General features: G+C 39.6%; 1 protein-coding gene and 1 long non-coding RNA gene across 3 annotated transcripts in view; both read right to left on the bottom strand.

Annotated features, from left to right (window-relative positions):
• The window catches only part of Maml2 (mastermind like transcriptional coactivator 2), a 412,973-nt gene that overhangs the window by 276,183 nt on the left and 119,825 nt on the right, over positions 1–16,965 (bottom strand).
• Positions 600–1,990, bottom strand: Phxr4 (per-hexamer repeat gene 4). Its single transcript, NR_028271.1, has one exon. It is a non-coding gene; the product is annotated as a per-hexamer repeat gene 4 (long non-coding RNA).

Raw genomic sequence — 16,965 nt, 5'->3', positions numbered from 1 at the left:
TGAAGCCAAATGTATAAGGTTTCATCTCCTGGATTAATTCCCTGATGATTGATGGGACAAAGCTCGATGGTAGAGCACTTGCCTAGTGTGTGTGAGTCCCTACGTTCATGGAAAGATAATAGACAAACAAAACCCTGTAATACAATTCATGGCTTTGCCTAAATTAGCTGTTTTGTTAGTGGTTATAAGATGATGATTAAGAAAAAAAAAACCTCTTCCCTCTATTTTTAGATCCTAAAAATCATTTGTAAAGAATTTTCTACTTCTCTGGAATGCTTGTATACATGGAAACAGTGATGCTGAAAGAAAGGAAGATAAATGTTTCAAATTTTCTCTATTATTGCCAATTTGTACATTAATAATTGTACAAACAATAAGGCTTTTCCTTTCTTTATTCCTTTCTTTCTCTTTCTCTCCTTCTTTCCTTCTTTCTTTCTTTTGCGATTTTGAAGTAGAGTCTCACTGTATAGTTTTGGGTATCCGGAAACTTTGTAAACCAGGCTGGCCTAGAACTCAGAGATCTGTGCCTCCTAATTGTTGAGATTAAAGGCATGTGTCACCATGTCCTGTGGGTTTTATTTTCCTAAAATGTTTGGGTTTTTTTTTTTTTTTATATTTGGTGTGTTCAGATAATACCCATTTGTCCTGCTAGTCTAATCTCTGTGTCTTTAGCCATGTGCCTTATTTCTGTGCAACTTTTAGAGGATTCCACTGGCCTGACACTTCATTGCTCACCAGAACACAAGCTGACGCTGGTTCAGAAAAGTGCAAGGGAAAGTGCAAGGAAAGGCAATTCCTCTGCTAGTTTTCAGGTCTGGGGAAAACGGGATTTACTGCTAAGAAGAGAAGGGAAGAATGAAAAATTACATGAAGTTAAGATGGGTGATGTCTATAATGGAGGAACAGGGGCTTCTGGAGAACACAGTGAGACCCTAGTTCAAAATTACAACAAAGAAAAGAAACAAAAAAGGAAGAAAGGAAGGAAGGAAGAAAGATGGACAGACAGACAAAAGCAGAGAGAGATGAAATACTAGAATATCGGACTGGGCCTTTGAGCACTGGGCACCTTGAGGTGATGCTATGACTGTGGACGAGGAGATCGTAGGTTGAATGTTGTAAGGATTTCTTTTGGCAGTGTTTATCTGGGCTGAAGATGGCCAAAGTTGGGAAGAAGAAAGGCCTAGGCAAGATGGGAAAGTGTGAAGGGACACAAACATGATAGCTAGGACAAAGGTCACCAAAGCAAGGGAGCTGCAACTGCACATTTCATGGATGGCATGGGGGTGCAGGCAGCTTGCGAGGTTATAAGAAAGTCTGGCGAAGCCCAAAACAATTAGAAAATGATATCCACATCAACCTACTTCTGTTCCCTGGCTTCTTAATGCCCTTTCTCTCTTGTTTTGGCTTTGATGTCAGAAGTGGGCTGTGAGAGGCTGGATCCAAGTAGTGGGCCTGGAGGCGATGCCAGAAATGCCCTGCTAAATGCACCGGGGAGAGGCTGATGGCACTGGCACTGGCACTGGCACTGGCACTGGCACTGCAGGGTGTGTTAATGAGCAACCCAGGGGCTGGGAGGTGGCTCAGTGGGTAGCATACTTGCCATGAAGACAACTAGCATGCCCATAGAAAAACTGGGTATGACACAAGTATCTATACCAAAACCTGCTTTAAATAACAAGGTAGAAAAGGATTTGGGAAGAAGACACCTGAGGTGGAGGGCTGTTGTCCATATGTGTGCATATGTGCACACATGTACATATACACACAATACATGTACACACATACACACAGAGAAACACACACACAAACACACACCACAAACATATATACATAGCATCTTATTTAGGGTTTTTATTGTTGTGAAGAGACACCATGACCACAGCAACTCTTATAAAGGAAAGCTTATCATTAGGGCTGGTTTACATTTTCAGAGGTTTAGTCCGTTGACATGGTAGGTAGCACTTGGGCAGACATGATGCTGGAGAAGGGGCTGAGAATTCTATGTGTTGATCAGCAGGCAGAGGAGACAGTGGAGACTGTGATCCATACTGGATGGAACTTGAGCATATGAGACTTCAAAGTATGCCCCCTGCAGTGACACACTTCCTCCAACAAGGCCACACCTCCTAATAGTGCTACTCTGTATGATCATCCGAGTACATGAATCTATGAGGCCCATACCTACTCATATCACCACACATATCCACACATACCCACAGATACACACAGATAAACATACACACACAACACACATACCCATACATACATATGCATATATTCACCCACACACATACACACAGCACACACATATATATATACACACACACACACAAACACAAACATACACACACATGCATATACACACAAACACACTGGCACATAGACAGTCAGACACATAAATACATGGCAATCAAACTCTGAAGTCTACCATATACCTTTGAGGAATCTATCTTGAAGCTCCTTGCCACCATTCCAGGCTCCCAGGGGAGTCATCCAATCAGCTGAGACTGTCCCAGGGACTGCCTTACTTAAGAAATTGCTGCCTTCCTTTTGTCAGAGGGTCTCAACACACAGATATGAATTCAGAGAGTGAAGGAGAGGATGGGATATGCAGTTTGGGGCTAGGTTAAGATAAATACCAGTTCCTAATTCTGTTTCCAGTTCACTATTTTCTTTGAGAGCAATGGAAGGAAAGCTATGTTCTTCATAGGGAATCACCATTGCACTGGAGCCTGGAGGTGAAGCAGACCACGGAACAGGGTGTGAGAACATTTATTTACAATGGAAAGAGTTTTAGTGCACACAGCGCAAAGGCTGGAAGGGAAGTCAGCAAAAGCAAGATAAGAGACTGGAGAAAGGGAGGATCTCTGTATCAGGTGACATCATAAGAGGGTTCACGACCCCAGAGGCTTTGACTATTGAGTCAGACAGGAAGAGGGCCGGTGATGACTGCTAAAAGTCCAGCAGGACATTTTCATAGACTCAGTGGAAAACATCGACAGCGGTGTCAGGCTTGACTTAGTTCTTAGATCAGTTGTTGCCACTGGGATTTTGGACATCTTATTGAAACCACTAAGCCTCAGTTTCCTTATCTGTACAATGGGAACAAATAGTCACTCTATCAGATTATTTTGAAGATATAATGTTCAACTGCTTAGCTCATTTCTGGCCAACACTCATAATTGTTAATATTTATTATAACTATCTTTATGCTTTTCAATGAACCTCTTTGCATAATGGATTTTAATATCAACTGATTAAAGGTGTGTGTGTGTGGTGTGTGTGTGTGGGGGGGTAGGATCCCTGTATACTTATAGTTGGCTGGCAAATATAAATAATAATAGAAACAAGTAACTCACACATCAATTATGAACTGCCAACTAGGTGGTGGACACCTGAAATTCCAGACCATGGAGGCAGAATCAGGGCATTGTCACAAGCCTGAGAGTAGCCTCTTACACAGCAAGTTCACAGTTCAAAAGTCCATAAACAAATAAAGCACTCACTTTCCTAGTAAGAAAACAAATGTTTCTCTTCTATTATTACACCTACAATTTGCTTTTTGTCAACAAGATTGGAACAGTAGAGAAAGTGGGTGGGGCAGAAAGGACTTGAAATTGGGAGCCCACAGAGTAGCATGGGGCCAGAGAAAGAGGGCTTCTTCGCATGTTTACCCAATGTGCCTGCCCCTCCCCCCCTTGTCCCAGCTCTGTGAGTGACTTCCTTGAGGCTGTTGATAGATGTGTTAAAGCAGAACTCCTCTTGGGACTTGGATGATCTGTGGTGAATTGACTTGAACAAACACAATACTACTCAGGATTATTCCCGGCATTTTATAGGGATACATATATAACAAGTGTTCCTTATGAATGTGTGTTTATCCAACTGGTTCTTACATGATGCATATTGTAAGTGCTCTAAATTGATTTACAGCTTACACACTATAGCAGAGGATGTAGGACTGAATCAAAAGTGGGACAAATTATCCAGTCCCTTTGTGAATCATGTTTCTTGGACTCCCGCTTAGATAATACACTTGGGTGCTAACACTTCTACTTACACAGATTAATAACTCTGTCAGAGAAAATCTAAGTGCAGCTACGATTCACACATTTTTACAATTATTACCACCTGCCAACATGTATAACTTTGCAAGTCCTTGTTGGCTACAAACATCAAAAAGCCATTGTAACCCCATTCCTTTTACCTTGCAGCCTTTATTTAGGTTTAAAAAGTACCTTTAGTGGTCTGTACAAGGAAATATGCATGTACTTTCTCATGTGCTTCCTCATTCAATCCTTATAATAGCCCCATGAGGTATTTTTATTACTAAGCCCTTTTTATCCAGGTAGGGTATGGATCTGTTCTGATGCTGTCAGCTCATGGTGTTGTCTAGTGCAGTAACAGTTTCTCCATGTGCCCATATTGACTGTGAATAACAAAGAGAAGACAGAACTCATCCTACCATGGGTTGTACATCTGATGTTCTTCCCTGATCAGCATCTACATGTCCCTAATTTCCAGAGAGGAGCCCACTCTGGTGTGTAACTGTCATTCAGTGTGGCTTCCTGTGCTGACTATCAAGTGAGCACTTTCCCCTGGAGGTGCCCCGAGGCAGCGTCTCTCAGAACAGGCAGCCATGGCCTTCATCCTCCCTTTCTCTACAATTGATTATTTAGACTGTTCAGTTCTCCCCATCATGTCCTTGTAATTAATTCTTTCTCTCATCTGCCAAAGTCTGTACCTCTAAGTTGTAACCAACTAAAACATGGATACACACCATCAGAGAACATACATTCCACCTTGTATGTGTGGCTGCCAGTTCATCTTCTCCCACAGCATGTAAGGCTCACTTGCCTATTATTATAAGCAGCTCCACAATGCTTATTATTTTCACACATATCACTTTTTCCATATTTTGGATTCTTTTCTCTGAAAGATTCCCAGAAGTGAAGTTACTGAGGCAAAGGCCACAGATATTATTATAGCTCTTGAAAGATATTGCCAAAATGCTTTCTAGACAGACTCTGCCAACCTTTAATGAATTCAAGGGCTCTTTAAAAAAATCAGATGCCTGGTAAACATTGACTGTTCATGTAGTTTTGACATTCTGCTGCTAACGTTTCCTGACTCTGCTTGAGAGAATGGAGCTTATGGCTCATACCTTCCACAGGCAACAGGCATCTGGGTTGTTTCCCTAAATGGTGGTTTGTTTATGCATTAACTTTATAGAAGTTTTTTCTGTGCTGGGGTTCAACATTCCCTCTTGCCCCTCAGAATGATAAGTCAGGTTGACTTTCATTACACCTACATTTCTAGAAAAACGCTATAGAGTTTTCTGACACTGGGATCCACGAGTTCCTGGGTTATATAGGAAGTTCTGAATGTCCACTATGGGCAGCCATTGAAAGATTTTAAGCAGAGACATAATACAAAGAGTTATATTTTAGAAACTTAACTGGCAAAAAATGTGGAAGGCAGATGGAGCAGAGAGGTCAGCTTGGAAGAGTTGCAATAGTTAAAAGGCAAATGGGCTGAGGCGGACTTAGCAAGTGAGAGGCGGCTCTCCCCAGGATAAAGGAACTCAAGGATCCTCAAAGGAAAAAAGAAGCAGCAGCAGCCGACTGCTCTGTGCTCTGTGCTCTGTGCTCTGTGCTCTGTGCTCTGTGCTCTGTGCTCTGTGCTCTGCGCACTGTTACACATCAGGCTGTTTTTGCTTCTACTTAAGAAGCTACTGAGTCAACCGCTTGTTACAAATTCCAAAGTCCTGAAAGTTACAGTTCCGTCAAGAAATTCTCATTTACAGAGAGGGAAGCGGGGTTGTACCATTTGTAACAACTTCTTGATACAAAAACAAGGTCTTTGGCCAAAGGAGACCACTTCCATCCATTCAGAAGCAATTTTGTATAATACTCTTAAATTAGAGCCATTGCATTTTAAAATAACATGGGGACAATGAAAATATCAGAAGTTGCCAAAAGTTAGAGGGCAAAGAGGCATGAACAGGGAGAGTGCGGGGGGCTTGGGAGTACTAAAAAGATTCTACAATGCCATAACTGAGGGTAGAGTTGTTGTATATCTACAAAACCCACAGTTTTGTACATCTATGTAGAGAGGTGATGACATGTCAGCCCAGGTTCAGCAACAGTACATGGACAGACAGCCTGGTGCAGGCTGCTGCTGATGCCATAGCCCATACATGTGTGTATATAAGTATGGGGACTGACTTTAACCCTGAACCTAAGCTGTCTCATTGCCAAAGTTCTATTTAACTTCTAATGATAATGACAAACAATATTTATCCTGTATAAAATAAACTTGAAATTTTACTAAATGGGAGAAGTCTGTTTAAAAAAAAATTCCACCAATGGATGGTCCACTTCACAAGGGCCCTGGGTCATCTGTAAGTCGCTAGGCAGTTATCTAATCCACAAAGGGGACATTTTGCCTCCTAGGAAAAGTTTCCACAACTTTCATGATTAACTCTTCTGAATATTACCAGAACTTGGAAATTCAGTCCCTGAAAGTTAAGGGAGATGAAAACATCTGTCTCTAGGCAAAATCTGTCCCTCATAGGTCAAACTGGGTGAAAGTAAATAGCCAACCTGGCAACCAAATGAACCGACAAAGCAACAAACACTGTGGCAGGCAGTCCCAAGCAGTAAAGGAGGTGCTCCCACTAAGTGAACCTTAAGGGTCCCTAGGAAGACTTGCCCCAATATTTTAGCACATTGAACATGCCTCTCAGATTCTCTAAGTCTGTCACTTTAAGTACATTCTGGAGAAAACGGAGACCTTTCCTTGAAGTTTTGCACTGATCCTGCACTCCATAGCCCACAGTGTTGAAGGGATGTTGATATCTGTTTGAGGTTAAAAACAAAAACTGTGAACTTCTCACTTTTTCCAGAGTTCTCTGGAATGGATGAAAACTCTTCAAAGACTGGGCTCCAAGAGACCTTCTAGGCAAATTCTACAGGCATAGAACACAATGGAGACTTGATATGGACATGAAGGCCTGCGAAAACTACTGCTAAGATGAAGGCTTTGTTATCTGAAAAGGCAACATAGCTCGAAAAGCTCCAAAATTTTCTTTTTATGTAAATTTAGATATTAAATTTTCACATAAAACAACAACAACAATAACAACAACAGCACCTCTCGCTTTCAGTGATAGTTCATCATCCAGGCTAGATTGGGCTAGATCAGGTTCTGGGTTAAATCTAAGGTTCAAATGTCCAACTATCCTGGATCAGCAGAGGTCCAGGAAAGCCAGTCTAGACTCGATTTGAAAGAAACTGTCTTGATCGAATTAATTTTTTCATACTAAAGCAGTTGATACTGTGAACGAGTGCTTTTTCTGAGGCTGGAGATCAGGCAGCAGTTATGGGTGGAGTGGTTATCTGACAGATGGCATTCCTTACCAGAGTTCTTTATTTGTAAGTATAACTTTACTTTTCCAGAGTTCTTTATATGTACATAGTTTTGCTTCTTAGTGTATGTGAACATGAGGAATTGACTTGGTTCTCCTTCAAAACTAAAGGACTAAACTCATAGATTACCAAAATGCTGGATCTGTCGATAACTCCTGAGCCTAAATAAAGCAAACAACCATTCTTCCTTGGGCCTTGAGATGAGAGCCATCCTGCCCTTTGTGGCAACATAGCCTGCTGTTCTGTGCACTCCCTCAGCTCACTCATGGTGCTGGAATAAGTCACAGAAGCTTGGCATGTCGCCCAACAAAACACAAACTCTCCTGAAGTCCTGAGCTTTCCCATGGCAACATCATAGTCACCAACACAGCAAACAATTGCTCTGATCCCCCTTCCCAGCAGCACAGGATATCACTGCAGCCGCCCAGAGAACAGCGCTAATTACCATATATGAAAGGAGATAGTGCTGTGGATCCCCTTGCTCTCAGCACTGAACTTAAAGTGAGATCAAAGCAGGATAAGCTTGGAGAGTTTTTCTTATACTTTCACTTTGAAAGAAGAGTGAGGAGCTGTATGTAAAGTATATTCCTAAGGATTAATGGGGACTCGCTGCCCTGATTACCAAGTGGTCCTGGCTCAACCACAACCTTCATACAAAACTCCCATTCACATCCAGCCCAGTGGCTCTGCACAGCCTGAGGGAAAGCATGCCTTCTTAAAGCTGCAGCTCCCCTCCATGCCTGAGTCTGCAATGTTGGAACTGCTTTCAGCCAGCTGTGTTCCCCAACAAGAACCGTGGGTCTGCTCTGGGGCAAGGTGCCTCAGCAGCAGGTTAGGTGACATCTCCTTTAAAATGAAGCCTTTTCCCGTATAACCTCCTTTTAGATTTGACTGGTATCCTTGAGGTGACAGCTTTTTCTCATATAAAGGGTCTGTTTCCCTCAAATTCTCCACAATGCTAATCCCTCGTAAAGTAAACTGATTTCTGTCCGTTCATTACCGTGATCTATGAAGTGCAGGGAAACAAAAGGACTGTGACTCACAGGTAGGATTTATGGGTGGGCATAAGATCACATTTCTTGTGATTTTTAGTATGGATTGTTTCCTCTCTGGAATTGTGGCAAAACTCTATGCATTATCATAGAAGATGCTGACTTCTTTGCAAGTGTAAACTCAGATTTTATACAGTGCTATAGAAAAATATAGGATCACCCACAATCAGAACTGAACTCAACTTTGATTACAGGTCATTTGAAGAGAGTTGGTGAGTTACTGGATATAAAAAAAAGTAGTATATAATACTAATGAAAGGTATGGAAGTAATTATACAAGATATTTCAGTGATATCTTAAACCAGGAGGGGAGTAAGACCCAGGGGTTTGCTAAGAAATGGCAGAATTCTGAATGGAATGAAAGACTTTTAAACACACGTATGGGCAACTGGTGTGTCATTCAAAACTCTGTATGTATTTAAATACTAATCATCAAGGTCTATTCTAGTGACAGTTTACATTATTGTGTGTCATATTTTTGTAAGGCTCCAGGGACTTGGACCTGACTGGGGTGGTAAGAGAATGAAGAGAAGACAAACATATAGATACACAGAAATAGCTAAGGTTTGGTTGATCCGATTCTCTGATAGGAAAACCACAGCCCTTTCTCTCTCCAAAAAGCTCACTGTGTTTATTTTATACAGTTGAACAGGGAGTCAAAGTTACTGCTTCAGCTAATAAAAGAGGCAAAGTTATTACATACAGATAAACATGGAGGCAGGGTTATTATATACAGATAAATATGGAGGCAGAGTTATTACATACAGATAAACATGGAGGCAGGGTTATTACATACAAATAAACATGGAAACAGGGCTGTTACATATAGATAAACATAGAGGCAGGGTTATTCAGCAGAACAAAGAGATGGGTTAGCTAATCTCAGTAGGAGGAGTTTTTCTAAGGGAACATTCCTGGAGGCGACCGCTATGGTGAACATTTTCTACACTCCATCAAACATCTGCACATGGACCAGAGGAAGTCTTTGCCATTTCTCTGAGCATCACATGGGGAAGGCTTTGCCATTTTCCCATGGGTCTAAGGCTAGGGTCCTTGACTTGGCATGAACACATCAATGGCACACACTCAAGTAGGTTTCCTCTGCTCCCTTTTATGACATTATTCTAAGTGATGGCATCAGCTTATCAACTTCAGAGTGAATTATATTGTGTTCTCTATTATCCAATCATTTCCCTAAACAATCAATGTAATTATGTTGTGATTTTAACAATAAGAAACTTACTTTGGACATAAAATGTTAAAGGAATAAACAAATGTATGAGAAGTGTTCGATGTTCTTAGAAGACACTTCCCCAAACCGTTTCCATGAATAATACATGGTTACTTGATTCAGCTAAAAAAATCTAAAGAAAGAAATCTCAGCCGGGCGTGGTGGCACATACCTTTAATCCCAGCACTCGGGAGGCAGAGGCAGGCGGATCTCTGAGTTCAAGGCCAGCCTGGTCTATAGAGTATGTTCCAGGACAGCCAGGGCTACACAGAGAAACTCTGTCTTGTTAAAAAAGAAGAAGAAGAAGAAGAAGAAGAAGAAGAAGAAGAAGAAGAAGAAGAAGAAGAAGAAGAAGAAGAAGAAGAAGAAGGAAAGAAAGAAAAGAGAGAGAGAGAGAGAGAGAGAGAGAGAGAGAGAGAGAGAGAGAGGAAGGAAGGAAGAAAGAAAGAAAGAAAGAAAGAAAGAAAGAAAGAAAGAAAGAAAGAAAGAAAGAAAGAAAGAAAGAGAAAGAAAGTAAGTCTCTATAGGGGAAGTTCTGGTGTTGTGTTATTTTGGCTTTTTTGTTTTGTTTTGTTGTTTTGTTTTTGTTTTTTGAGGCAGGGTTTCTCTGTGTAGCACTAGCTGTCCTGGAACTCACTCTGTAGACCAGGCTGGCCTCAAACTCAGAAATTCGCCTGCCTCTGCCTCCTAAGTGCTGGGATTAAAGGCGTACGCCACCACACCTGGCTTGGTTTATTTTTAAATTGTATTTGCTTGTGTTTCCTCCACATCCTTAATAGAACCTAAATCTTTGAAGTCAGAGATCACATCAGTAGCATGCTGTTTTACACATACCAGACATTGAGCAAACACTTAGTAGATGAAAGAGTCTCATTTGTGCACAGTTCACTGAAGTACATATATGGTGTACGCTTCTGCTCTGTGTACTTCTGTCCAAATATAAAGATGCTAGAACAGAGGCAGAAGAGGTGGCTCAGAAATTAAGAGTGCCTGCTTACAGAAGATCATATTTTGGTTCCCAGCACTCATGCCAGATGGCTAACAACCACCTAGAACTCTAGCTGCAGGCAATTCAATAATACCTGCACTCATGGGCATACAGCTCAACACATTCACATACAAATAATTAAAAAAATAAAAAATAATTCTTAAAAGATACTACAACAAAATAAATAAGATAGTTCACTGAATAAAGTAAAATAAAAATTATTGGCCAAATTCATCAAAACAGAGCTAAAAAGAGAAAAAGAACCAAGTGTCCTTAGTGATGTCGCCTGGCAAAGTCTTGAAAGTTCTGGACAAATGTTTTTGGCGTTTTGGAGCAAATGACTCCCACAGAGGTGAGTAATTCAATTTTGTCTGAAGTTAAGATCTGGAAGGTCTATAGATTTTAGTACTTGATAATGCAGTCACACTCTGAGGCCAGGTCTCCAAAATCACCCCTAGTTTAACCCCACAGAAGTGATTTCATAGAAAGACTCCAGTAACCACATGCTTTTAGTTTACCATATACAATTTTGCCCACAGGTATATTTATTCAGTTTTACCTATAACCAGGGCATATTCAGAGACAGCATCATCTAGCCCAGTTTTAAGACCTTGGAATATATTGTTGAAGATGACGATGGTGTAGTGATGATGGTGATATCTGACATTACTAGGTACCATCTCCACTTTCTCACAGTATTTTCCCAGAAACACTGCTTGAGGCAGGTCCTAGTATACATAATTTGATGGAAAGAGAAGTTGAACCTTAGGATGAAATTATTTCCTCCAGTTATTTAGTTAACAGTGAATCTTAGATTCCTAAAGAATTATCTATTTTTATTTTATGCATATAAGTGTTCTGCATGCACATATGTATGTGTACATGTATGCCTGGTACTCAAGGAGGCCAGAGAAGGTACTGTGAGCCAACATGTAGGTGCTGGGAACTGAACACATCTTCCTAGGCATCAAACTCTGCGTTCTAATGCTTATGTTCATAGCAATTTTGATATTTCATCTTCCATGTAGATAATGTGCAAGACTCTTTAAGTTTCCAAAATGTAGAAAGAAAAATATCAAGATTATTTATTGTCATATACAGATTCCAGAAGTCACATCTATGGCTCAGTTTATGCTGTGATTACGTCTGAAAAAAATTCTACTTTGAAAAAATAGCACCAACTCATATTGTCTCAAAAATTAAAGTTATGCTAAGTAATCTAAAAATCAAAATGTAAAAGCCAGCTACCTAGAAGAGATAAATATATGAATATAACTTTTGAGATTAATTTTCACAAGAAAGTGCCATGGTGACCCCATTTTGTTAACTTTATTACCTTGGGCATGATAAGCGCATGTCAAATCTCACCCAATGTGACCTGAAACTGCCAGAACACATGGAATCCCAAAACCATCATTCAAGCAGCCACAGTGGCTTACATGAGTTAGGGCTGCTCAGTATTGAAGAAGAAAAAAAAAAGCGCACTGTAATCTTATACGTCAAGCACATTTCGTGGATAGCTTTTCTAATGAGCAAATTATTAAAACAAGGAGCATGTAACATTGTCCTTCCTTGTTCTTAGGTTAGCAATACCCTTGTAGCTTTTGTAACACACTATCTTATATAATATGAAAGTGCTGGGAAGGGTCATGTCTACAGGCTCAGGATGGCAAACCTATCCCTTACAAGGGTGAAATAAGAGGATTATAACAGAATCACAGGAGGAACAAGCTCCAACCAGAGACAACTCTAACAACTAACGCCAGAGATTACCAGGTGGTGAAAGGCAAACGTAAGGATCTTACTAACAGAAACCAAGTCCACTCACCATCATCAGAACCCAGTACTCCCACCTCAGCCAGTCCTGGATACCCCAAAACACCCAAAAAGCAAGACTCAGATTTAAAATCATATCTCATGCTGGTAGAGGACATTAATAAATCACTTAAAGAAATACAGAAGAACACTGCTAAAGAGGTAAAAGTTCTTAAAGAATTACAGGAAAACATAACAAAACAGATAATGGAATTGAACAAAACCATCCAAGACCTAAAAAGGGAAGTAGAAACAATAAAGAAAACCCAAAGTGAGACAACTCTGGAGATACAAATCCTAGGAAAAAATCTGGAACCATAGATGCAAGCATCAGCAACAGAATACAAGAGATAGAAGAGAGAATCTCAGGTACAGAAGATTCCATAGAGAACATGGGCACAGCAATCAAAGAAAATGAAAAATGCAAAAAGATCCTAACTCAAAAGATCCAAGAAATCCAGGACACAATGAGAAGAACAAACCTACGGATAATAGGAGTAGATGAGAATGAAGATTTTCAACTTAAAGGACCAGCAAATATCTTCAACAAAATTATAGAAGAAAACTTCCCAAAACTAAAGAAAGAGATGCCCATGAACATACAAGAAGCCTACAGAACTCCAAATAGACTGACCAGAAAAGAAATTCCTCCCAACACATAATAATCAGAACAACAAATGCACTAAGTAAAGATGGGCTATTAAAAGCAGTAAGGGAAAAAGGTCAAGTAACATATAAAGGCAGGTCTATTAGAATTACACTAGACTTCTCACCAGAGACTATGAAAGCCAGAAGATACTGGACAAATGTTCTACAGACCCTAAGCGAATACAAATACCATCCCAGGCTAATATATCCAGCAAAACTCTCAATTACCATAGATGGAGAAACCAAAGTATTCCATGATAAAACCAAATTCACACAGTATCTTTCCACGAATCCAGACCTTCAAAGGATAATAAAGGGAAAATACCAACACAAGGATGGAAACTACAACCTAGAAAAAGCAAGAAAGTAATCTTTCAACAAACCTAAAAGAAGACAGTCGCAAGAACAGAATCCAAACATTAACAACAAAAATAACAGGAAGCAACAATTACATTTCTTTAATTTTCCTTAATACCAATGGACTCAATTCCTCAATAAAAAGACATAGACTAAAAGGTAAACAGGACCCAACATTATGCTTTTTACAGGAAACCCACCCCAGGGAAAAAGACAGACACTACCTCAAAGTGAAAGGCTGGAAAAAAAATTTCCAAAGCAAATTGTCCAAAGAAACAAAGCTGGAGTAGCCATTCTAATATCAAATAAAATTTACTTCCAACCCAAAGTTATCAAAAAAAGACAAGGAGGGGCACTTCATACTCATCAAACATAAAATCTACCAAGATGAACTTTCAATTCTGAATATCTATGCTCCTAATACAAGGGCAGTCACATTCATTAAAGAAACTTTAGTAAAGCTCAAAGCACACATTGTACCTCACACAATAATAGTAAAAGACTTCAACACCCCTCTCTCACCAATGGGCAGATCCTGGAAACAGAAACTAAATGGAGATACATGGACACTAACAGAAGTTATGAAACAAATGGATTTAACAGATATCTACAAAACATTTTATCCTAAAACAAAAGGATATACCTTCTTCTTAACACCACATGGTACCTCCTCCAAAATTGACCATATAATTGGTCACAAAACAGGCCTACACAGAAGCAAAAATATTGAAATTATCCTATGTATCCTATCTGATCACCACGGACTAAGGCTGATATTCAATAACAAAATAAATAATAGAAAGCCAACATTCATGTGGAAACTGAACAACACTCTACTCAATGATTCCTTGGTCAAGGATGAAATAAAGAAAGAAATTAAAGACGTTTTAGAGTTTAATCAAAATGAAGGCACAACATACCCAAACTTATGTGACACAATGATGGCAGTCCCGTAAGGAAAACTCATAGCCCTGAGTGCCTTCAGAAAGAAACTAGAGAGAGCATACACTAGCAGGCTTATAGGACACCTAGAAGCTCTAGCTCTAAAGGAAGCAAATTCACTCATGAGGAGTAGATGGCAGGAAATAATCAAACTCAAGGCTGAAATCAACCAAGTGGAAACAATAAGAACTATTCAAAGAATCAACCAAACTAGGAGCTGGTTCTTTGAGAAAATCAACAAGATAGATAAACCCTTAGCCAGACTAGCTAGAGGGCACAGGGACAGTATCCTAATTAACAAAATCAGAAATGAAAAAGGAGAACATAACAACAGAACCTGCAGAAATCCAAAACATCATCAGATCCTACTACAAAAGGCTATACTCAACAAAACTAGAATACCTGGATGAAATGGACAACTTCCTAGACAGATACCAGGTAGCAAAGTTAAATCAGGATCAGATTAACAATCTAAACAGTCCTTTTTCCCCTAAAGAAATAGAAGCAGTCATCAATAGTCTCCCAACCAAAAAAAGCCCAGGACCAGATGGGTTTAGTGCACAGTTCTATCAGACCTTCAAAGAAGACCTAATTCCAACTCTCCTGAAATTATTCCACAAAATAGAAACAGAATAGAAACAGTGGGTACTCTACCCACTTCATTCTATGAAGCCACAATTACTCTGATACCTAAACCACACAAAGATTCAACAAAGAAAGAATACTTCATACCAGTTTCCCTTATGAATATCAATGCAAAAATACTCAATAAAATTCTTGCAAACCGAATCCAAGAACATATCAAAATGACCATCCATCATGATAAAGTAGGCTTCATCCCAGGGATGCAAGGATGGTTTAATATACGGAAATCCATCAACGTAATCCACTATATAAACAAACTCAAAGACAAAAACCACATGATCATCTCCTTAGATGCTGAGAAAACATTTGACAAAATCCAACAGCCCTTCATGATAAAAGTCCTGGAAAGATAAGGAATTCAAGGCCCATACCTAAACATGATAAAAGCATTATACAGCAAACCAGTAGCCAACATCAAATTAAATGGAGAGAAACCCGAAGCAATCCCATTAAAATCAGGGACTAGACAAGGCTGCCCACTTTCTCCCTACCTATTCAATATAGTACTTGAAGTCCTAGGCCAGAGCAATTCAACAACAAAAGGAGATCAAAGGGATACAAATAGGAAAGGAAGAAGTGAAAATATCACTATTTGCAGATGATATGATAGTATATGTAAGTGACCCCAAAAATTCCAACAGATAACCCCTAAACCTGATAAACAGCTTCAGTGCAGTAGCTGGATATAAAATTAACTCAAACAAATCAATGACCTTTCTCTACACAAAGGATAAACAGGCTGAGAAAGAAATTAGGGAAACAACACCCTTCACAACAGTCACAAATAATATAAAATACCTTGCTGTGACTCTAACTAAGGAAGTAAAAGATCTGTATGATAAGAACTTCAAGTCTCTGAAGAAAGAAATTAAAGAAGATCTTAGAAGATTGAAAGATCTCTCATGCTCATGGATTGGCAGGATTAATATAGTCAAAATGGCTATCTTGCTGAAAGCAATCTACAGATTCAATACAATCCCCATCAAAATTCCAACTCAATTCTTCACTGAGTTAGAAAGGGCAATTTGCAAACTCATCTGGAATAATAAAAAACCTAGGATAGCAAAAACTATTCTCAACAATAAAAGAACCTCTGGTGGAATCGCCATGCCTGATCTTAAGCTGTACTACAGAACAATTGTGATAAAAACTGCATGGTACTGGTACAACAACAGAGAAGTAGATCAATGGAATAGAATTGAAGACTCAGAAATGAACCCACACACCTATGGTCACTTGATCTTTGACCAGGAAGCTAAAACCACCCAGTGGAAAAATGACAGCATTTTCAACAAATGGTGCTGGCACAACTGGCAGTTATCATGTAGAAGAATTCGAATTGATCCATTCTTATCTCCTTGTACAAAGCTCAAGTCTAAGTGGATCAAGGAACTCCACATAAAACCAGAGACACTGAAACTTATAGAGGAGAAAGAGGGGAAAAGCCTCAAAGATATGGGCACAGGGGAAAAATTCCTAAACAGAACAGCAATGGCTTGTGCTGTAAGATCAAGAATTGACAAATGGGACCTTATAAAATTGCAAAGCTTCTCTAAGGCAAAAGACACTGACAATAAGACAAAAAGGCCACCAACAGATTGGGAAAGGATTTTTACCAATCCCAAATCGGATAGGGGACTAATATCCAACATATACAAAGAGCTCAAGAAGCTGGACTCCAGAAATTCAAATAACCCTATTTTAAAATTGGGCAGGAAGCTAAATAAAGAATTCTCAACTGAGGAATACCAAATGGCTGAGAAGCACCTGAAAAAATGTTCAACATCCTTAATCATCAGGGAAATGCAAATCAAAACAACCTTGAGATTCCACCTCACACCAGTCAGAATGGCTAAG

Source organism: Mus musculus, chromosome 9 (genome assembly GCF_000001635.26).
Source record: "Mus musculus strain C57BL/6J chromosome 9, GRCm38.p6 C57BL/6J".
Taxonomy (NCBI): domain Eukaryota; kingdom Metazoa; phylum Chordata; class Mammalia; order Rodentia; family Muridae; genus Mus; species Mus musculus.
The sequence above is the reverse complement of the archived record's forward strand: the minus strand, read 5'-3'. Positions and strand labels throughout refer to the sequence as shown.